Source organism: Pieris brassicae, chromosome 9, assembly GCF_905147105.1.
Source record: "Pieris brassicae chromosome 9, ilPieBrab1.1, whole genome shotgun sequence".
NCBI classification, from domain to species: domain Eukaryota; kingdom Metazoa; phylum Arthropoda; class Insecta; order Lepidoptera; family Pieridae; genus Pieris; species Pieris brassicae.
In genome coordinates, this window is record NC_059673.1 from 6975558 (window position 1) to 6999336 (window position 23779).

Genomic DNA, 23779 nt, shown 5'->3' on the forward strand with positions numbered 1-23779 from the left:
CTGTGCGTCGAATTATCGAATACTCAATACTTAAAAGACGGTACTGGCAATGACGTCAATCTGTGGTAAGTGGTTAACCAGCTATGAAAAAGCAAGAATCTTTCAGAATTAAAGTAATATTTAATTCTCATTAAATATAGATTGTATTTTTTTGTATGGTACTTAATGAACTTTTATGTTTAATATGATACAATAACTTAAAGCATATAACCACAGTACGTCATAAAACATAAATTGTGTGACCATCATAAAGTAATTTTTCAATGATGAACGAAAATTTACGGACTCAAAATAGCTCTACAAATTTCTAATAAACCATAATTTCGTGAAATAAAATGGCTGCCATGGATTGTTCTTACAACAAGTAGGAGTTTTTTAGCACAAGAGTTTGTGCTAAAAAGGAACCGTCGTGATTACATCAGTATAGTATAGTGACGAGTAACAATATTTAAAAAGTGTAAGTTTAAAATGTTTATAGGTTATATGGTACAAATTTGTTTTTTTAGAATCTTAATGTAATAAAATTATTTAAAACATTAACATCGTCTTGATAACAAAACTATACAGTAACTGACACACTTTAAGTTACGTGAATAATTATGGATAACAATTTCAGATTGAGCATTCTGATAAACAAGCTATCAAGCCTGGATATTCATAGTTGCACCCCTACTCCACACTTAAAAATCGATTACTTTTTGTAATTTTAATTGTTTTGTTTAATATTTGTATTATCTCTTCGTGTATGGCATGTTTGCCTATAAGACGTGTTTGTCACATTGTATCATTGCATCAGTGCTTCAGTGTGCCAAGCGTTGGCAAGTCTTTGTCAATAAAAAAAGAAAATAAAACATTTACAACCATTGTTTTAAGATAAGCACAATATGTATAAATATTCCTTCCTAAACTCATACTTAAATTAAGTATATACACTAGAAGACCGCGCAAGAAGTACTAAAACTATGTTACGATGGTTAATAGCGATATCTTGTGGACAGCTTCAAAAACTATTTATATAAATGTCGGTGTGGGTTGTTGTTACAGGTTTTATATAGGCTTAATAGATGGCGCAATGACCAAAGTATATGCTATATTATGGTACGGTATATTGCATTTATAAAATTCATGAATTCTTTCTGCATTACATACTACAGACAAACTATTACGTGTCGTTTAGTGTTCGTAAGTAAATTAACAGAGGGTGCCATTAAGAAAAGCAAATATTTAGTTCAATCAATCAAATCAATGTTTTTTTATTTTTTCAAATTGACAATATTTCGGGTTGATGTACTTACTAGGAGTCTCAGACTGATGTCGCTTTCATCGACTAAAGATCTCCTTACGTTTAGTTAAATTTGCGCGTTCACCGCTTAGAAGAATCCCTTCGTCATAAAATCACTATCTTCGCAGACACTCCCCTAAAAGCTAGCATAATAATACAAAAAAGCACATGTATTACCAATACAAGATGTAAAAGAAGGTATTTTGTTTTACATTAATTTGTTTTTATATGTATATATTTTATAAACAAAAAACAATATAATGAATAATCTTCACATTTAAAACTATTAAAACAATTACGTTTATATCTAAGTCCAATATATCATACAATTTACCTTCAATTATTTCTTATTAGTTTATAACTACAATATAATTGCGTAAATTAATTCACTGCCTAAACTATTTATTATATATAAAAGCTAAACACTTAAATTAAGACACTTTGTTTACCACATCTTGGCAAAGCATAATGTGTTAATGGAAATATCTTGTAGTGATAAACTTACTTGTCAAGTTCTACAACTAAGTCCGTATACGTCTTTGTCATTTGAAAAATTCTATTTATTAAAATAAATTGATATGCAATGTACAATAGGGATTGCTTTAAGAATAAATCTATTATTTTTATGTGGCTAAATGATGAAATGATTTCTATGGAAAACAGTAGTCGTGTTTAGAAATTTGGTCTATGCTTGTTCGTTTATGTATTACAGATATTTTTTATTAACCATTCATAAATATAATGGTAAATAATAATGATATTTTTATAATATAAATATTAGTTAATTACTGATTAAAGGAAGTGAAAGACTTACTATCTTATTTAAATCTTTAAATGGCTTGGAACTGTCGAAAGCATTATGTTTTATAAATAAATATAATTTAAATATATCATATACCGATGTAATACAATAATTATAATAAAACATAAGTCATCTAAATAAATATCAGTTTCTGCGTGGCACGAAGCAGAATTGTCTTATATATTGATATATATTTAAAGTGAATAGACTGTTCCAAAATAAATATTATTTTCCAGGAATAAAGGAACTCCGGTCAGCTACGTGGGCGTAAGCAATATTTGTTTAAATTAAAGTATTATATTATGGAAACAATTTTGTATAGCGTATGTATTATGAAACATTTATATACGTTATAAAGATGTTTCCGTTACTGGATCCTAAATATATATTTAGGACCCTACTACGCACCTTTTACATATATTTTAAATTATACTCAAATTAAATAAAATCTGTACATCTATTCATATCGGTTAGTGTCAATAAGAACATTTGTATTATAAAATAAAAAAAATATGTTTATTATGGAACATAAGATACAAGCATCACTTATTCCATGTCATTAAATTTGAATAGGTAGACATCCCTACTCATCGGCAAAGAAGACAAAGGATGTAGGCCGAAAGAAAAAACCGACGTAAAAACTCTCGGTACTCTTTTAAAATAGCAAATCATCAAACAACACTGATTTTAAAACAAATATCCCAAATTAATTACAACTAGCCTGTCTAGCACTAGTTCCAGGCCCTTTTAATCAACTATATAATCGTTAACTTAAATATATTATCATTCTATGCTTACGAGTGTTGCATTCCGACTCATAAGCAATAAATCCCTATGTTTGAAGGTTCTATTTTGTATAAAGTAGTCCACATCACATATCTGTAGACACGGAAAACAAAGGCTAGAGAATACAATTTTTCTTTGACATATAATTTCATTTTCACTCCGATCACGTTCGGAGTATCGGACCATACGTCAGGATATTCACGTAGAGAATTTGACGTGGATTCACACGTGATTATTGGGTTTGTGGGTGAACCCACAAATATTGGGATATATCCGAGACTGTTTTATGCCAAATCTCTCTACATTTGGAATTGAATAGTTTGCAGGTGAAGTTTCATATGCATCAACGAAATATCTACTAACTACGTGGTAACTAAATATGTACGCGTGTATCATTTAAAAGCGATCAACTTCTTTTGCTTATCGTAAAGCGAAACATCAGTTTTGACGTGATAACGTCTTATAATTCGATGGAGCCAGCTGTACGCACGAATAATCATAACTCATGTTCCGTTCCATTTATGGCTTGAAGTGCAAACGAGAGCGCGGAACGAGCGACAACGTTTTCGTCAAGCAGTGCAGTGAAAAGTGAATGTGGTGTCATTTGTTTATAGCAACGATAACAAAATTGCGAGCATAAAGGTAATGATTCTTTTGATATTAAATATATGTTCTGTGATATATTGGCGGATTATATTGTGTTGTTGTGTTCTGTGATTATTGGATTATATTGGCGGCTGGCTGGTCCAACCTGTCATTTCAGACATGTTGTTATGATTTAGACAAAAAAATGAAAGTGAAGGTACATTAAGTCCCAATAAGCTGAAAATCAATAAAATTGTTCAAAACATAATTATAAATAATATTTAAAAGTTCCCTATCAAACCCGTGTACGGATTTTTTTAATTCAATGTCAAAGGTCAAAAAAATGATGATTTCCAGCAAAACGGTAAGTTTTATAATGTTTAATTAATTTTCAAAATGTTTGAAAAACAACTTTTATAACTTTTTTTGACCTTTACATTGAATAAAAACAAAATTCCATACACGGGAATGATGGGGAACTTAAAAATATTATTTATAATTATGTTTTGAACAATTTTACTGATTTTCACCTTGTTGGGACTTTATGTACCTTCACTTTCATTTTTTTGTCTAAATCATAACAACATGTCTGAAATGACAGGTTGGACCAGCCAGCCGCCAAAGGGAACAATTTTCTCCTATATCAAACACATTGAGGCGGGCTTTTTAAAAGCTAGAGTTACAATAATTTTTGTGGTGTTTCCCAATTTTTAACTTAAGATTTATGAACAATAATTTAATCACAGTTTATTCTTATAATAAATTATTACTTTTTTAGAAATTAGCAAGCAAAATTAAATTTGCAAATATAATTAACTAATAGAACAACAATTTTTATTCAGTTTACTTTCTGAAAGAAATAATGTTAATTGTATTATTGTAAAATAATAAAATCAAAAATTAAATTTTAACAGTCGAGTAGAAATTTCAACAGAAATTCTTATTCAAGTATTTTGTAAATTTAAAATGATTTTTTGAACGATGAATTTTATGAAAAAAAATCTAGATTGTTTCGAATGACGATTCTTTTTGCAGAACCGCTTACAATCGCACCATGGAAAAACAATCTGACGAACCAAAGGATTTCACGAACGAGACACTACCTTTGAAGAGTGAACCCATGGAGGTTCAAGATGCTGTAGCATCTACTTTAGCAACGCCATTCGTGCAGCCAATAATAGCTGCTTCAAAATCGAAAGCACAAAAACAACGTGAGTACGGACAGCGTATCGCAGCATCTAGAACGCCTGCTCAGGCGGCTGCAGCGAGAAAATTAAAAAACGAAAGACAACGCAACAACAGATTACGCCAAGCTGCTAACTTTTCTATTGCTAGTGGTTCTCTTGAAGCGAACACTACATCTTCATCTCGTTCAGAGAAAGAGTCGAACAATGACCAAACTAGAAGTCAACGACAACACGCGCAACAACAATCTACCACCTCTGCAGATCAACCTGATGAGCATGTCAATCACACCAGCCACAGCCAGTCCTTTCAGCAATTCCTATTCCTCTGGAGGTTCACGAAGCTGTTGCATCTACCTCTGCGACGCCATTTGCAGAACCAATAACTTCTGCTCCAAAAACAAGGGCACAAATACAACGTGATTACAGACAGCGGATTGCTGCATCCAAAACTCCTGCACAGGCAGCAGCTGTAAGAAAAGCACGTAATGTAAGAGATCGAAACAACAGATTACGCGAAGCTGCTAACTTGGCTATTGCCAGTGGTTCTCTCGAAGCGACAACTACATCTTCATCTCGTTCAGGGCAAAGGACAAACACCGTCTATATTGATACTCAACGACAATTTACCGACCATAAACGTCAAACTTTAGCAACAGAACCAGCAGAAACTACTCTACAACCAACTGCTTCTTCAGATCAAATTGAAGTTCAAGCACAATCTACTAGGAACACTATATGGAAATCATCAAGCATGAGATTCAAGTCTACTTTTTTGGACAACGATTTTGGCTACGTTTGCTCAGTCAGCGACAGACTTTGGTTTAGAAACGTCCTTAAACCCATCACTACAGCAAAGCTGAAGATAATTTCGGATTGGTTTATCAAAGAAAATCGACAACTCAGCAGGGAAAATTGATACTTTATGGTTTCCAGAAGAAACAACAGGAACCAAAACAAAAGTTAAATGTCGACCTCACGCGCAAAGGAAACCAAACACATTGTCTACAAACTGGGTACCAGTTTATAAGAAAATAGTAAAAATTACACTAACAAAAACTATAAAATGTAAACGAAAACAGTTTCCTTGCGTTCCTGCTTGTGCCATCACTATTCACAAGTCACAAGGTGGCTGTTCGACGTTTGCTGTCATTGTTTATAAATGCTCATCCAAGCAACCGCAACAGTTGGTGTACGTGGCGCTGACTCGGGTAACAAGTATAGAAGGCTTGGATATTATCACCGAAAAAGATTCTCATACAACAAGAGATATCCGTAACGGATACATTCGACTTCGTGGACACACTTTTGTTGGCGTCGGGACGTGACGACCCCATCGCCCACTGGTGAAATAACCTGTGACAGAGGTTATTTCACCAGTGCAGTCAGTCAACCCCCTTCCTAGTGGGAGTGCCATGCTGTTGCTTTCGGGCTTCAGCCAAACGGGCAGGCACGACCGGGGCAGTACCACTATCTCACAGAAAACCGGCGTGAAGTGATGCAATAGGTTCATCTTATTGTACTCGCGCTTCGTGCGGTGAGTGAGACTCCCGGAGCCCATCAATTACCCCAGGGGGGTACCACACGTTTCCGCTGTGGAGAATCCCCCTCTGAGCGTCCATCATCGGAACAATCAGTATTCGGTGGTGGATGCACAGGCTGCCCTTTGTATTCTGGGGTGGGCAAAAACTGCGCTAAAAACTATAGGTTTCGATCTCGGGGCAAACGGAAGAATTTACCGAAGGCATCCCCTTCCACGCTCTCAGTGGACTTTACCAATGTTAGGGGGCTCAACTCTAATCTTAACGCGGTTCACTTTCACCTCGAAACTGCGAAGCCGTTCTTATTCTTCCTTACTGAGACTCAGATATCCTCCCCGGCTGATACTTCCTACCTCTCCTACCCGGGGTACAAATTGGAACATTCATTTGTGCCGCGGGCGGGAGTTTGCGTGTACGTCAGAGAGGATATCTGTTCTCGTCGCCTCGGGTCGCTTGAAGGAAGGGACCTATCTAGACTCTGGCTGCGCGTAGACTGCGATGACCATCCGCGATTCTAAGCATGCCTGTATAGGTCCCATAGCGGAAATACCGAAACTGACCGACTCATTGAGCACATCCAAATGGCTACAGATTCCCTGCTCGAAGGGGTTCCTACAGCTGAAATCGTGATACTTGGCGATTTTAACGCCCACCATGCCAACTGGCTCGGCTCTGAAACCACCGATCACGCGGGAAGATCCTTTCACGACTTTGCTCTAGCCTACGACTTGACGCAAATGGTCCCTGCGATTACGCGAATACCAGATGTAAATATCATAAACCCTCTTTGTTGGACCTTCTGCTGACCTCACATCCGGAGACCTATCAAGTCTCTGTTGACCCGCCATTGGGTTCATCGGATCATTGTGTGGTCCGGAGTACTGTGCCTACTACGCGCCCTCCTCGGCCCCATTTTTCGGGTTGTCGCCGTATTTGGCACTATCGGTCAGCAGATTGGGATGGGATGCGGTCTTTCTTTGCGTCCTACCCTTGGGGGCCTATGTGCTTTTCATCGGAAGCTCCAGATTCCGTTGCTGCCTCTGTCGCCGAAGTGGTTCTGCAGGGCATGGAACTCTTTATTTCATTTTCTGCGGTACCGATCGGTGGCAAGTCACAGCCCTGGTTTAAGCGTTCTTGCAAGGCAGCATCGCGTCGAAAGCGAGAATGCTTTAATGCATGGGCGGAAGCGGCGATATCTCGTGATGCCAATACCAGCGAACATAAAAAAGCATATAACTCAGCCTCCAGGTCCTTCAAACGGGAAATCGCTAAGGCAAAGTCAGAGCACATCGCCAGATTTGGCGAGAGATTGGCCCAACTCCCTTCGGGGACTCGAGCCTTCTGGTCTCTCGCCAAAGCTGTACAAGGGAATTTTTGTCAGCCATCCATTCCACCGCTGTACAGGGAGGATGACTCGCTCGCCCACACTGCGAAGGAGAAGGCCAACCTCTTGGGCTGTCTCTTCGCGTCCAACTCGACTTTGGATGATCGAGGGGGATCACCACCGACGATTTCGCGGTGTGATTATTCAATGCCGGAAATCACATTCCGGCAACGTGCGATTCGCAAGGCACTATCTTCCTTAGACATTCATAAGTCGAGCGGGCCGGATGGTATCCCTCCAATTGTGCTGCGTACTTGTGCTCCTGAGTTGGCTCCGGTCCTGACGCGCCTATTCCGGTACCTGTACTCGCTCGGCACTATCCCGAAGTGCTGGAAGACCGCTTCGATACATTCGATCCCTAAAAAAGGCGATCGCTCTGATCCGTCCAACTATCGTCCAATAGCTATAACCTCCTTGTTCTCCAAAATAACGGAATCCATTATTAATGGCCAGCTCTTGAGGTATCTAGAGGGTCACCAGCCGAACGACCACGACGAAAGCCGTACTGATAATCGCTAATCAGTTAGTAGCTAGTATACCTTACACATAGATGGGCAGAGGCAATTGAGTCCAAGGGAGAAACGCTAGCGGTTAGTTTGGACATAGCGAAAGCCTTCGATCGGGTGTGGCACAAAGCACTGCTCTCGAAGCTTCCAGCCTACGGGCTTCCCGAGAAATTATGCGACTGGATCTCCAGCTTTCTGGTCGATCGGAGCATCAAGGTTGTTGTCGACGGAGCAAGTTCCGACCTTAAACCCGTGAATGCTGGGGTCCCACAAGGCTGTGTTCTATCCCCGACCCTGTTTCTTCTGCATATCAATGACATGTTGCAACTTAGCAACATTCATTGCTATGCGGACGACAGCACTGGGCATACTCTTTACACTGGCCGGGCAGGTATTTCTCGGGCAGTTGTCGATGAGTACCGGAACAAACTTGTGTCTGAAGTCGAAACTCTACTACGTGGAGTCTCGGACTGGGGTAGAGTAAACCTAGTCCAATTTAACCCCAAGAAGACACAAGTTTGCGCATTTTCCGCGAAAAAAATACCCTTTGTCGCTACTCCTCTTTTCGAAAACACTCTTCTTGAAGCCACAGCCAGCATCGGAATACTTGGCGTTGACATATCGAACGACGTTCAGTTTCGCGGTCATTTGGAAGGAAAGGCTAAATTAGCCTCCAAAAAGCTTGGTGTGCTCAGCAAGGCGAGACGGTACTTCACTCCGGGCCACCGCTTGCAACTCTATAAAGCGCAAATACGGCCCCACATGGAATACTGTTCTCACCTCTGGGCGGGGCTCCCCAGTACCAGCTCCTTCCACTTGACCGTATCCAACGAAGAGCGGTTCGAATCGTCGATGACCAATCCCTCTCCGAGCGGTTCGATCCTTTGGCGTTGCGTAGAGATGTGGGGTCACTCTGCATCTTCTACCGCATTTACCATGGAGAGTGTTCAGAGGAGTTGTTCGGATTAATACCTGCAGCTGAGTTTCATCATCGGACGTCGAGGCAGAATACAAAATTCCACCCGTATCACCTCGACGTCCGCCGTTCCACGACTGAGCGTTTTTCAAGGCAATTTTTGCCGCGCACCACCGCTATGTGGAACCAGATGCCCACTGAAGTATTTCCGAACGAATTCGACTTAGGGTCCTTCAAGAAAAGAGCGTACAAATTCTTAAAAGGCCGGCAACGCACTCGCGAGCCCTCTGGCATTGAGAGTGTCCATGGGCGGTATCACTTAACATCAGGTGAGCCTCCTGCCCGTTTGCCCCCTATTTTATAAAAAAAAAAACACACACACACTTGGAACAATTACTGATAATACAGTAAAATTCTGTAATGACTCAAACAATGCAGGACAAACTTTAATAACGAACCCTAATTCACAGAGTATGCCTTCGCACTTTGCAGATATTGAAAAAGACAGTGATTCTAAGGTCTGATTATTTAATTCTGACTGCAATGTGGATGCGTGACAATTGTAATCCAATTTCAATTGAAAATATTGAGTGATTCCCTGGCAGAATAATCGATCAGATTCTGAAACAAACGCAGCAGGTGGAGTGGCAATTTATATAAACTTATCATCGACATCCACGGCCAAAATTTTTAACGTTGAACTGTCGGATACAACCCGCCTTATTAAAACTGGTGCCGTTTGCTTCGCAGAAGTACTATGCTTCACCGCTGATACCACGTTTAAAATGGTTCTTGTCGCAGTTGAAATTCATCCTGGAGAAACCTCTAACATCAGTGTTCTGAATCAAGCAATATTTCCGTATGTTTACAATAGCCAGTATGTACATCCGATCATGGAAGTTGTTACCGATGTACCAATTCTTCTTTTTGGCGACTTCCACACAAACGTGAAAAATGACGAAACATTTATGAAATTCATTAAAGATATTCAATCTCGATTGTCCATTAGACGTTAATAAGTCAACAACACTAAGAGGCACCACCATCGATTTGACTTTTTCAAGACACATTACACTCGAAACACTCCCGTATCATCGTCCTATTTTCAACTGAATAACACAAATTGTAAGAAGTTAAATATCACACATGTTTAAAAGTTGCAAAACGATTGCTCAACGCACATTCATTCAAGTTCATACTTATAAAAAGTATGAACAAAAAAATGACAATTGTATTTATGCGTACAAATAAATGTAACTTTGTCAATTAATTGTGATTTCCATTTACCTCCTTCTCTATATCCATACAAAATATCTATCAAACAAAGAACATTCAAAGTTTCATTGCAAAATGCAACCATTCCATGAGTATTTTCTTATGACGTTGTCACGTTGCAATATCGTCAGTAAACCGACTTTACAGACAACCGATTTTTGATAAAAATGAGACAATAATAGGCTTTTAAATATGAACTGTACCTTTTCTAATAAAAGTTTAATGAAGTCATAGGCAGGAATTTAATATGTATGTTGAATTTCCGAGTAATCCAATGTAATTAAAAAAAATATGTGTCGTTTTTATTGTAAACATATTGAAGCTGTGGATTTTATACTATAGTTTTATTATCACATTTTACCTTAGCATTCTAATTATACTACAACCTGACGTAAATAAAATAAATCAATGTCTCTACAACCTTTTTAGGTTTGGGCCTCAGATTTTACTGTTTCAAGATCATTTGTTAATCTAATTGGCAAGCAGTCAACGTCGTGTTCCACTTCATAAAGTCTAACTAAGGCAAGCCGGTTTCCTCGCGATGTTTTCCTTCACCCCTCGAGCGAATGTTTAATGCACGTTTAGGAAGAAAATCCATTGGAGCACAGCCGGGGATCGAACCTACGACCTCCGGGATATGTTGAAGTCCGCACGTTGAAGCCACTAATCCAACCAACTGAATAAATAATAAAAATCTGCGTTTAAGACGTTTTGCAACAGAATTGCCATCTAAAGTTCTACTATGTAACTACTAAAAGAATACTACCAATAGCATGTGTTTTTTTCTCAATCTCTCTTTCTCACTCTCGCTCAATTGGTCTCAATCGCTCTCTCCCTTTTCTTCGGCAAAAAAGAAAATATTCGTGTCGTTTCATCCGTACGAAAATTACTTCAAAGATATGCGGAGCAAAAATTCTAAATATTTCACTGGTAATTCAACAATCTTTTTATTTCCTCAGGTTCTCACGCCCATACCAGAAAAGGGGCTCTTTTCAAAAGCGAATAAATAAAATATTTTCGATCACATTATACCAATGCCTTACCAATATATATTTGCCTGCGTTTTAAGTATCTATTTCGTAAATTGTTTTCCTTATTAGTAAATAGATGCCTCTAATACATAACCTAAAGATTTTAGGTTACATTTACCTCACGATTACGTCCACTGTGCATTGCACAACTATGATCCGAACACACGACCACAGAGTTGAGAGTGAGACACTTAAGCTACTGGGCCGAACACTGCTCTATTTTTTACGTAAATAAATAAATAATCGTTAAAATAATAATGCTAAAGACGACTGTTAAGTAATATAATATAAACCTACCAGGGCAACAGAAATCAGAAAAGCTCAACGATAAGATATTGTTATGCCTGATTTTGTTAAGGCACCCAAAATAGGAACGAATTGCAATTGCACCCTCATAAATGCTTCGATAGGCAATACCTTTTATCAAGGGGCAAAGTTATCGGCCTGATATGAGAACCGCTTGTGAAATCGAATTCCTTTTTAGATGAATGCACTTGTGTTGTTTGGGGATCGTATATAAAACAATGATTGTATGTATAGCCTTAGTTGATACAATGAGTATACAATCATTTTGCATGAATAAAAAATAAAAAAATTAGCCTATGTTCAAGTACTTTTAAACTATTTTTATTTATTAATTAACATTTCCTTGCAATACAGAAACATAATATAATTAAATAAATGTTATATAAAGGAGGGCAACTGAAGGCCATATCGCTTTCGAGCGATCTCTTCCAGGCAACCACTGTGAGAAAAAAACAATGAAAAGTATAATAATATAAGGACGCATGATAAAGGAAAAGAGTACATGAATCACGATAATTTTATATTAGTATGAAAGTTAGGGATACAATTTGAACAGATTGTACAGTAAAGATTAAAAGGAAGATAGAAAAAGGAGCTAAGCTAATATAGACGGGAAGTGAATTACGTAGCCTCACCGCAGATACCTTAAAGAATAGAGTCTAGTAAATAAAGATTACATTAACTTTATGTTATTATATTTAAAAGTATACGACCTCGGACGAAAGCCTCCAAAATTTTTCATTGGTCATTCATCTTCGCTACTTTTATCCAATAATATAGATACAGATAGCTGGTAAAGAGCTATCTATTTTTTTCATCTTCTCAGGTTTCTGGTCTGCGGCGTGGGCGTTAAATACTTCAAAAGGGTAAACTTAATGTATTCTACCGGTCTCAATACTAGCGTTATTTTTTCGAATTCGCTTCTTATATAAGGCTTTCAAAACACGGCTACTTGATGAAACTGAAAAAATGTGTGACCAAAGTTATTATCACTCCAATATCTATGGAATTATAAGGCCACATTTCTATCTTTTCTGGTTCAAACTTATAAAGTCTAGCTCAAATACAATAAAAAATAGATATTTGTGCTTTCTATAAGTAATGCAGCAGTGCAGTGTTGGCCTAGTGGCTTCAGCTTGCGATCCCTGAGATCAAAGGTTTCATCCCCGACTGTGCACCAATAGACTGTCTATTTGCGCATTTAATATTCACTGGAAGGGTGAGGAAACAGGCTTGCCTTAGACCCAAAAAGTCGATGGCAGGCATCAGCTAATTGCCTAATGCTTGTTAAATGAACATGAAGCAGATTCAGAAACCTGAAGGCCAGCCCTAAAAAGGTTTCCACTGTTTCTGTAACAATTATTTCATTTGTTCCTGTTTAGTTGGCATTTTAATTTTCAGTAATGTGACTGACCTAAAATTAAGAAATAATTATAGGCCAACCTATCTGTAAGACAGAAAAAAATTACACTGGACTTCAATACATTTGTACGCCATCATTTACAGCAGCAGTACCGAATAATCACCTCGATGATTACACCGATTCTTAAATCGATTAAATAATTAACGAATTAATAATAAAATAACCGGGAACAAGTTAGAAAAATATTTTGTTATCTTTTCCGTATAACTTTTGTTTTGGTAAAGGAAAATACTGTTGACCTGGCTTATCCAATTCCACAACTGTACATTAGTTTTGTCACGCAAGGTCATTCATAGATAACCTAAAAGCCACGAATTAAATACATTTACTTTACTTTTAGTAATTGTTACTGATGCATATGCTTTACAATTGTTCTAAGGTGTCGTTCGACTACCTTGATCTTGTTAATTCACTAGATCGACCAGGCTGAGAGACAATAATGGAACTAAGCTCCGTTTCTCAATTCGTATCTCAAGAGACATTATCAACTTGACTATTGTCAAGCTTCATAAATTAAAAAATAGATGACTGATAATAAATTAAAAAAATAGATGACTTATTTACCTAAATGACAGTTCTACCCTGTTCCTTGAGGCATGACGGTAACAGCCTAAAGCCTAGGTCGATTTACTCGAGTTCTACACATTGAAATAAATATTTAAGCAAATTAATTACAATATTTAGATATCTCAGAGTGTGCTGTATAGTAGGCATGGTCAGGGAGTGCTTTACAGCAGGCATGGTCAGCTTGTGCTTTTCAGCAGGCATGGTCAGCGAGTGCTTTACAGCAGACATGCTCAGTGACAGGCAAATAAATAAATACGCGCTTAATTTCATTAAACTTTTTTTAAATATATCAGACACTTCAAGACACCTTTCAGTACGAACACGATGAAACGGTCGATAGGTAATGCATTAAACATGTCGTAAGTCTATAGTATACAGTGAGTCATGGTAAAATGTAAAAAATCTCGAAAGCTACGTGAGCAGAAATTAAGAAAGAACAATATTGTTTTGTATGGAACATTTAGTTTTACCACCAAAGACTATTCATATTTGCTTTTTACAAAGGCTTTCATGCAGACAGAGCATAGAAGACCTACAGAAGCGGATTTTAAGCCTGTTTACGACATTTTATGCGGCTTTCGCGTGTTTTACGGCAATTCACGCCGTGAAAAACATCTGTCATAGCAAGTTAACTGGTTTATCGTAAGGTCAGTGGGTTAATTATAACATTCAAGCCCTTATTAGATTACTGTGAATTAACAAATATAAGAAAAAAAACCTTTAATAATTCAGAAGCAGTAGATTTGATTTTATTATGTAATTAAGATTATACAACCTAAGAATTTTTTTTTTATATAACTATAAGTTATTATAGCAGTTATATTGTCTAGGGCATAAAGATGTGATTCTTACTCCTCAGATCGTGCGTCCAAATCTTGGGTGGATAATGAGTAATAAGTATATTTTTTTTGTTCTAAGCGTGAAAGCGTACATCGGTAGGAAAACGAGACTCAAAAAATTACAGCCACAGAAAGATGATCAGGCAGTGTAGGAATTCTCGTCGTTGACATATTGAGTGACGTTCAGGTCATTTGGAGGACAAGGGTAAATTAGAGACCATTAAAAAGATTAGTGTGGTCAGTAAGGCGATCCGGTACTTCGCACCGGGTCACCGCTTACGACTGTATAAAGCACAAATTCGATCACATCTCTGGGCGGGAGCTCCCCTGTACCAGCTCCTTCCATTTCATCAAACGCAGAGCGACTCGAATCGTCGATATTCTTGCATTGTTACGATCGATGTTAATGATGAGATGTTGTCTTTCGGCTGCGTTGAATTCCATCATTGAACGTCGTATCAGAGTGTGAAACTTTATCCTTGTCACCTATGCCTGGCGTTCCACAACACAGCGGTTTTACGGCACTTTCTGCCTCGCAGTACCTCTTTGTGGAACCAGTTGCTAGAGGAACCGAATCAATGCGAAGAAAAGTGCGTACGATTTCCCAAAACGTTGGCAACACAACTCAGTGTTCCAGAGCGTAGGATATCACGTTTTTTTTTATAAAACAGAGGGCAAACGCGCAGGAGGCTCACCGCCCATGGATACTCTCAATGCCCGAGGGCTCGCGAGTGTGTTGCCGGCCTTTTAAGAATTGGCTCAAAAATGTGTGGTAGCGGCCTTTATAAATAATATTAGTATAAAGTGTAATAACATTTAAATAATATGAGATATATACAGGAAAATATATGCCAATATTTGGATAGACCCGGTTTCCGAAGGTTCGGTGAAGTTATTGAAAATAAACATTCGAGTCGATCAGGCGGTAACACAAACAGATTTCAAATGTTACCTTCACAATGTCTAGCGGAAGGGACCGTCAATAGAATATATTCAGTATTATTGAACATTATTTCTATGTACGTGGGTAAAGGTAACAAATAAATACTTAAAAATACATTGCCTAATGATTTCATCTGAATAACAATCCTCGTCCATTTCCATTTCGTACTTTGGTCACGGACATACGGATATGGACTCGCCTGTCTACCATATGCCGACAAAGAATTGTATCATATATCTGCCATACAATGCGCAGAGGCGACGAGAACTTGGAGAAACTGGTTGGTACCCGCAACGCAAAAGATCACGTGGCTGATTACCAACCAGATGTTCCGATCAAGTGACTGATAATTTAGATTACAGTATATAGTTTTAAGGACTACACATACAGCTAACACGATTGTCCGTTGTATGTACGTTTGTGTGGACTCAGTTTCCGCACTTAGACGCTCAGTAGGTCCATTGTGCGTACACGATTTTCCGTTTCAGATGTTTCCTTGCTGACCACCACGCTCAGATCTGTACCGACTGAAGACAGAGTGACTTAGGTTACACAATCCGTAGGCATGACGAGAACCTAAAGAAGCTCATCGTGATTGGCAATACTGCAGGTCAAAGACAGCGTGGTTACCCAACAAGATGGACGCACCAAGTCAAAGGTTGGTTGCCTCAAAATTATGCACCGTTTTAAAACAAACGTGGCACGTACCAGATCTTACTATACAGCTGACCCCGATACTCAAATATGAGTTACCGGCTCAGTGAGTGTCCAGTGTGATAAATGTAGTTTGTACTGAGTGTTTTTGAAGTTATATTTGTTGTCGCGCGTGATGGAAAAATGATAAAAGTAAATTTTTCATCAACATTTTAAAATAAAATGTCCATTTCTTTAACTATGTACAATTTATTTGTGATATTTAAATAAACTTAATTAAACTAGATAATGCGTTATGATAAAACTATCAATGTATAAAATACCTTTTTTGTATTGTTAGTGTCGTTTTTTCTACAAACGTAGATTTTAATCTTGTTACGCCAAAGAAGTATAACATCGAACGCGAGTACATAAGTACACACACATGTTTTTTTATATCGACCCGGGATGTCTATGATGACATTGAGAAACCTCATGTAGATCATCACACAAATATAATTAATGTGCAACCGTAAACATAATCGTGGTAGTACTTTGGTATAATATAATCGTATATGTACAAGATTCATATCAGGTACCGGGGAATGCGTTATTTTTGTATTGGTTTCATTTGATATTGAAAAAATAAAAATCTTTTGAATATGTATTAAAAATACTATAAATATTTAATTGGCTTTATTTTGCATTTGCAAGCGGTATCGAGGAATTGATTTTCACAAGCGAAAAACTGTTCACGAAATATTTTTATTTATATTAATAGTATCTACGTTAATACGGTATTAAAAAATACTATAACAGTAAAACTTTTTAAAAAAGTTAATACTCCCCTTGTTTACTATGTTTCTTCAAAATTCTAAAAGTGTATAAAGTAAAAAAATCTTATATATAAATGATATAACACACAATTTTATTATTAATTTCATTTCAGTATAATGTTCTGAGGAATTTGTGAAGATATCAAAAAAAAGTTTAACTTAAATAAAACAAATATTTTCTGATTTAAATGTAACAAAAAATGTTTCCGCCCGGGATCGAACCGGGGGCCTTCTGCGTGTTAGGCAGATGTGATAACCGCTACACCACGGAAACTTGATATACGTAGTTAAAGTTATGGTCCATATTAAGACACATTACGTCAAGGTGACCCAGTTTTGTAAGTTATTACTAAAACCGGCTCGTTATCTTCGATCCAATTATTTTTTGTCACTGTCACTCTTTGCGGATACGTTATAATCAAGTTTTATAAAATTGTCATAACAAAATCAATATCGGCAAGATGAAATTATTAATTAATAATTATTATGACAAATAATGTCTTAATAAAAAGACGAATAAATTTTGTTTACTCTTTGACCTAATAATAACTGGCTAGTTTTGCTTATATTTTTTATGCGAAATTTTGTCGTCGTGTCGTGGGTTTTGACGCCATTTCTTCTTCTGTCTTCTGGCGCAAATATTTAATAAAATATCATTAGGTGGGTACAGGACATCGTCTCGGGTACGGTGAAATTTCTAAAGCTGTTCTGACGTAGAACAGATACTACTAGATCAAAGATATATCGTGTCAGAGACCAGAACGTATTTGCTGAGGCAATTCCCTCTTATTTATTTTTTATATGAGACAGGAGACAAACGTGCAGACTACGGTTATCACAGTTAACTTTGAATAATGTGTTAACCGCCGATTTCAGAGAACGCTCTTTTCTTGAAGATCCTTAAGTATTCCACAAAGAGGTGGTGCGTAGTAGAATGTGCCTTAAAAAAGCCCTGCCGTTGTTGAATACTCAGGGCGACTGAGAGCTCTGTTTCTAAATCTCATTCTAAGAGGTTCAGAAACAAGAACTATGACTCCTATGTCAAAATCTAAAACATTTTCGATCTAAGTCTCGTTTCGACGAGAGGCTCGTTCAAGTTAAATTATTAAACCGGATTTAAGAACAGTGCGTAGCTTATTTGTAATATATAAAGATTTTCACTTCCTTTGTTTACGGATTATTTATAACTTCCATTACTTTCTATAACAATGTTATAGAAGTAACATGTCCTCACAAAAGCAAGCTATGAAGATTTATCGTTTACCGTAAACTTAATGGACGTACAGGAAAAAAGTCTTAGCCCGGATATACTTAGAATAAAGTACATAGTACTGTTTAGCTATGAATATGTCTTCCTATTTATTCCCTCACTAGCTGTTTTGCCGTGTTTTCATCATATAAAAAAAAACTTAGATTCCGAGATACGGCATTCTACGAAACATTTGGATTGCCTGTTAGATCTGGCTAGTTAGCGATAAGGTCGTCGTCCGTCGTCCCTGACGCTTTAATTTATATGTACTATTAATGAAACAAAGTTAAAGGAAAGATGAGAAAGAAACTAAATACATACATCAGCCATTTTGTGATGTTTTTGTCATAGAGCACGGAAGGAAAGACCTCATAATGCTATTATATATATATATATATATATATATATATATAACATTGTAAATAAGTATTTTCTCCTTTATCTTGCCATTTCCGTTCACTAAAGGTATTCTATAAAAAAAGTTTTTTTTTAAACTTGAATAATATACATTTCATACTTTTAGCATGTATGAACAAGATACTATTAATTTACGATTACTCAACAATTTAACTGTAATGATTAGTTCTTAACATGAGATCTAAACAAAAGAATTCAGATTGAAATCAAATGAATCTAAAAACCAGTTTTAGTACACGAGGCTTATGGTAAGAAAAAAGTTCTGCTACACACGTATATGGGTCTTGGCCAAAGATTTCTTTAGGTCTCACAATCAGTGACACTTTTATTCGATGATTTAAGTCGACACCACAAGCAAGTGAGAGTTTCGTTCATTGGTGCAACTGGAGTTTAGACACACGATAATGCATAGTTGCTGCCCTCACACTTTAAAATCGATTTTCGTTTCGTTTTTATAGTTTTATTTCTTTTCATGCTCTCTTCGTGTATGTTATGTTTGCCAGAAAGTGTCGCATTAAAAATTGTATTTTATTGTTCTTGAACCATTTTATTAGTGTGCAGTGTATTTTATAAATAAATAAATTTTATGGTAGCATAGCATGATTTTGAAATACTAAAACTTTGCTGACTATGGGTAAGATTAAAAAACCAGATCTTTAAGCTAATTAGACTCCCTTACAAAAATCTATTGGATTTTAAGCGGGAATCATAGTTTGAGCTACATCTCGTTTCTGAATCTCACCCTAAGGTTTAAAGTACAGGTATATTTTATTTTACCCTCCTGTAATCCTAGCGTCTTATATAAAATAAATATACGGAAAGTGTACGTAGAAAAAAATACATGATAAATAGTGGTAATAACTAATTAATAACTCAGGTTTGTATCGTGCATCCCGGACATACAACGAGCAATATTAAAGCCTTGACTTGTTTAAGCTATCGGGGAATATAGTTAAAAGGAATAATATCCCTATGGATGGATATGGATTAATCACCTACATCATGAGCATACAGACACACCTTCACGCACACACCTTAACGTACACTCACTTTTACACTATCACACATCACAGCCAAATTCGATATCACTTAGTTAAATGTATTGAATATTTTGTATTGCTTTTTTTCCCTTTGGTAAATGTTTGAACCTTTTTTTAGTTAATAATTACAGCTCAGGCTATATTTTTACTGTAATGTTTAAAGAAATTTATTTCTCATTACCAAAAATGTATTTTATTTACATGAGAAACTTAATATTTATATACGAAAGATATACACGTCGACATCAGCCGACCCAATTTTAGCCTACTAGGCTCATACTGTTTCTTTAATGCTTTGAATTGGTTAAACGTGCTAATATAACGAATATTAGATGGTAATTTATTACTGCCATTGCTTATTATTAAATCATTTTTGTTATTTATTTATTGATAATTTGTTAGATATAGATAATTATACAATCAAGAAACAAAAAGTAAGTAGGTTACATATGTTATGAGGCAACGGGCGGCCTTATCGCTAATAAGCGATTTCTTCCAGGCAACCGTAATATGGGAGAATAAAAGAGTGTTTATAATAAAAGAAGATCTCTATGAATAAAAGAGACTTTTAGATTACGAAATAAAAAACCTAAATTCTATCTATATACCTCATTTAAAACTTATATAGGCAATATTTCTCTGAATAACCTTAGAGCATTGAGGTTAACGATATCAATGTAATGATTCCATTTTCAAATGGGATACCAAAAGCTTAAATAAAGCTTCATAACACCCTTCATATCTTTGAAATGCTATACCTCAGTTATACCTAGAGATTCAGTATAATTGACTTACGCTCCGCTCCGGCGAAAAGGAAAGTATAATGTTATTATAAACGGGCTTTTAGCTAGCCGGGATCCAGTCTAATTCTATTAAATCGCTGGAAATGAAAAGGTTATTAGCTTTTGAATATTTTAACCCTGCTGATATTGTGGGGAAATATATTAGGATAAAAGTAAGTGTCAAATTTATTTCAGACCGGTTTCATGGATATGATAAATGTTCGTTTAACTCAATTATTTTAATCGAAAAAATCAAGCAAGAAACGGCTGTTCATCTACTTGCCTTTAAACAATAATTCTGATACTAAAACATAACATATTGAATTGATAATACGTCGGTTTGATGTCGGCTAATAAAAACATGCAGTGATTTTTTGTCCATGCTCCACCTTAGCCTTTCTAAAATTTAAATCACCCCCCCCCCATTTAACATACATAATTTTTATATAAATTCTTTAATTACTTAAGAAACTTAAATGTTTTTAGGAAGAAATTACTAGGCAGGGGCCGTTCAAGTATCACGTAAGCACTGTGGGGGGGACACGTAGATTATGCTAGATTAGTACTACGTAATAGTTGAACCGCCACGCAATTGTTAATTAAAAACAGTAAGTAAATTTTCAAAACAATGAGAAAGTAAAGTTCAAATTCAAAATGAATTTTTGAATAACACTGTTTTAGTTAAAACACTGCGACATGACTGACGCTGTTATGAATATAGATATTATACGTGAATTTTTTTCTACTTTTTATAAACCAAGCCTGATTTGACACTTTTCAAATCTACACGTAACGAACGTATCTTTAATTATTTTTCTTGTTTATCTTGATATCAATAAGTTTTGCAGTTTTAATAAAAACTTCAATTAATTTGGTACAAATAATTGGAAATTAGTATTTTGTATTGATTAAATTTTATTTGCGTATTTCCTCTCTATTATAATACAAAGTAGGCTTCCAATAGGCTTTAGACACCCTAGGTCGCGTAATTAGCATCCTGCCCCGTCTGAGAGATATTTGAATAAGGCTCGGGGTTAATATAAGGGCTAGACTTCACTATTGTGTAACAAAATTACGTTATCGACTATAATTGTATTACTGTACAAAATTTGTTATTGATAATATAAATAATCTAGACTTTATCCTTACTACAATCTAGGCTTTTTAGCGATACTAAGGCCCGATGCGATGATAAGGCCACTTTTACTTGATTGTATGTGATTGTCAATTTATGTACTATTACTATAAACAACAAAGTTAAACGAAAGATGTGAAAGGAAATCCCCATACGATATAATCAGTAATTTCGTGTTATTTTTGTCATGGAGAGAGAGAAGAGGAACCTCAAAATACTGTTATAACATTTTTTGAATTACTTAACAGTTAAGAGGTCATAGCTACATTTTTGGTTGCCATTTCCGTTCCAAGAAAAAAAGAAAAAGATACTATTTATCCAAGATAGCTCAACAATTTAACTGATCACTTTAAATAAAAAAGTGTAAAAAATCTATCTCTTAAAGATACTTCAAAAACAATTTCCGTTACCATACATATAACCGGTGTTATTTTTGTTTAATTTTGCAGATTTATTATTTCTCTGTATCGTTGAGCAACGCTTCAGAGGAGCTTCAGTAAATTAAATGAATAAGAAAAAAATGCTGTTCCTGTATTAAAACCAAAATATATATTTATATTTGTAACAAAAGATGCTCTCTTAAACATTAAAAACTATAAATCCGTATCACAGTAAATTAATAAAATATGATATAATGTGCCCCAAGCCTTAAATCTCGGCAAGCAACGTATAGCGAGCGTTAACGCTCCTCTGGACACGTTAATTGAAAGTGGATTGGAGGTGACAGTGTAGAACGGGCTTTACAATTTTTTAACCTAAAGGACTGTTTGTGTGCTGGCAATTTACAGGCATTGTTCGATTCCTATGTTTTAAGCTTTCAATTTTCAAATTCGAATCGTGATACAGAGTTGTAAAATTTTCCTTACTAAAGTCTACGAGAACATTCTTCAATAACGATCGGTTAAGACCAAACAAGTATAGCAAGGTTCATGCCAGATTTAAATCGTTACTGGTCGAGGTCGAGGTCAAAAGAAAGAAAGACAAACTTTATTATACACAATATACAGGATATTTAGGTAAAGTAAAGTGCACTGGCCCCTTAGAGCAGTGTTGGCCTAGTGGCTTCAGCGGGCGACTCTCATCCCTGAGGTCGTAGGTTCGATCCCTGCTAGGCTGTGCACCAATGGATTTTCATTCTATGTGCGCATTTAACATTAGCTGAAATGGTGAAGGTAAACATCGTGAGAAAACCGGCTTGCCTTAGACTCAAAAAGTCGACGGCGTGCGTCAGGCACAGAAGGCTGCTCACCTACTTGCCTATTAGTTTAACATATGATCATGAAACGTATACAAAAATCTGAGGCCAAGACCTAAAAGGGTTGTAGCGCCATTGATTTATTTTTATTTTAAAGTGCACTGGCCCTCACACTAGAATTCCCTGTGTCGTGGGCAGCCAGACTCTTCCTTTTAAACTGTATTTACCTTTATGATATCTACATAACATAAATTTATATTTAAACCATTTTTGCACCATATGAATATTTCCTAATAATGAACAGAACAGTCATCCAAATAATATTTTTAATTCTTTACTATTTATGTACCAAATTAATAAAATACTAGCTGTATCCCAGAGTGGAGGAGGACCTGCTGCAGCTGAAAGCCAGATATCGGCGAGACGTGGCACATGACGGAGCGCTGGAAGATTCTCATTTTGGAGGCCAAGACACTTTTTGTATCGCAGAGCCACTGTGCGTGAGTGAGCTGTACCCAGCAGTTCCAGCCGCATTAATTAAATCGTAACACCATGATGTATACCTTATAGCTTTTCTCGGTAAATAGACTTTTAAATATAAAACACTATTTTCTGCTAGACATAATCTCCCGTAATTTTTGTAGATATTTCTATCTGCTACAAAACAGTAGTAAATTACTTTGCTAATAGTTTCTGCAGCGTATACTATGTAGGATTTTTTTGGTCTTTTTCACAGCTTGAGTTACACTTTCGTAAAATCAGATAGAATCTATCGCCTATGTCCATCAGGGATGTGGGTGAATTTTTCAAGTTAGTAGTCTGTAGTATTGGAGCTGAACTAACAACCAAATCTTTTCTGTTTATAATGACCTAAAAGTAAGTACCTTTCCAGTGTAAATTGTAACATAAAAATATCATGTCGTACGGTGAATGGGTCTCGACAAAAACCAACGTTCAATATTCACGCCATTGACATTGTGTTGTTTGGTTCACGTTAGGAGCGACTAACTTTACATACTACTTGCAATGTTAGTTTGGCGACTTCAAAAAGGTGGCGGAAAACAAATGGCCAGTACCTCTCGTCGATTCTACGTCTTGGATTGGAATTCTGACACTGAATTT

At 36.4% G+C, this 23779-nt stretch overlaps 1 non-coding gene across 1 annotated transcript; it reads right to left on the reverse strand.

The window, feature by feature from the left end:
- Positions 1-17040: 17040 nt before the first annotated feature.
- On the reverse strand, positions 17041-17113 carry Trnav-aac. The gene has a single exon. It is a non-coding gene; the product is annotated as a tRNA-Val (tRNA).
- Between the last annotated feature and the right edge of the window lie 6666 nt (positions 17114-23779).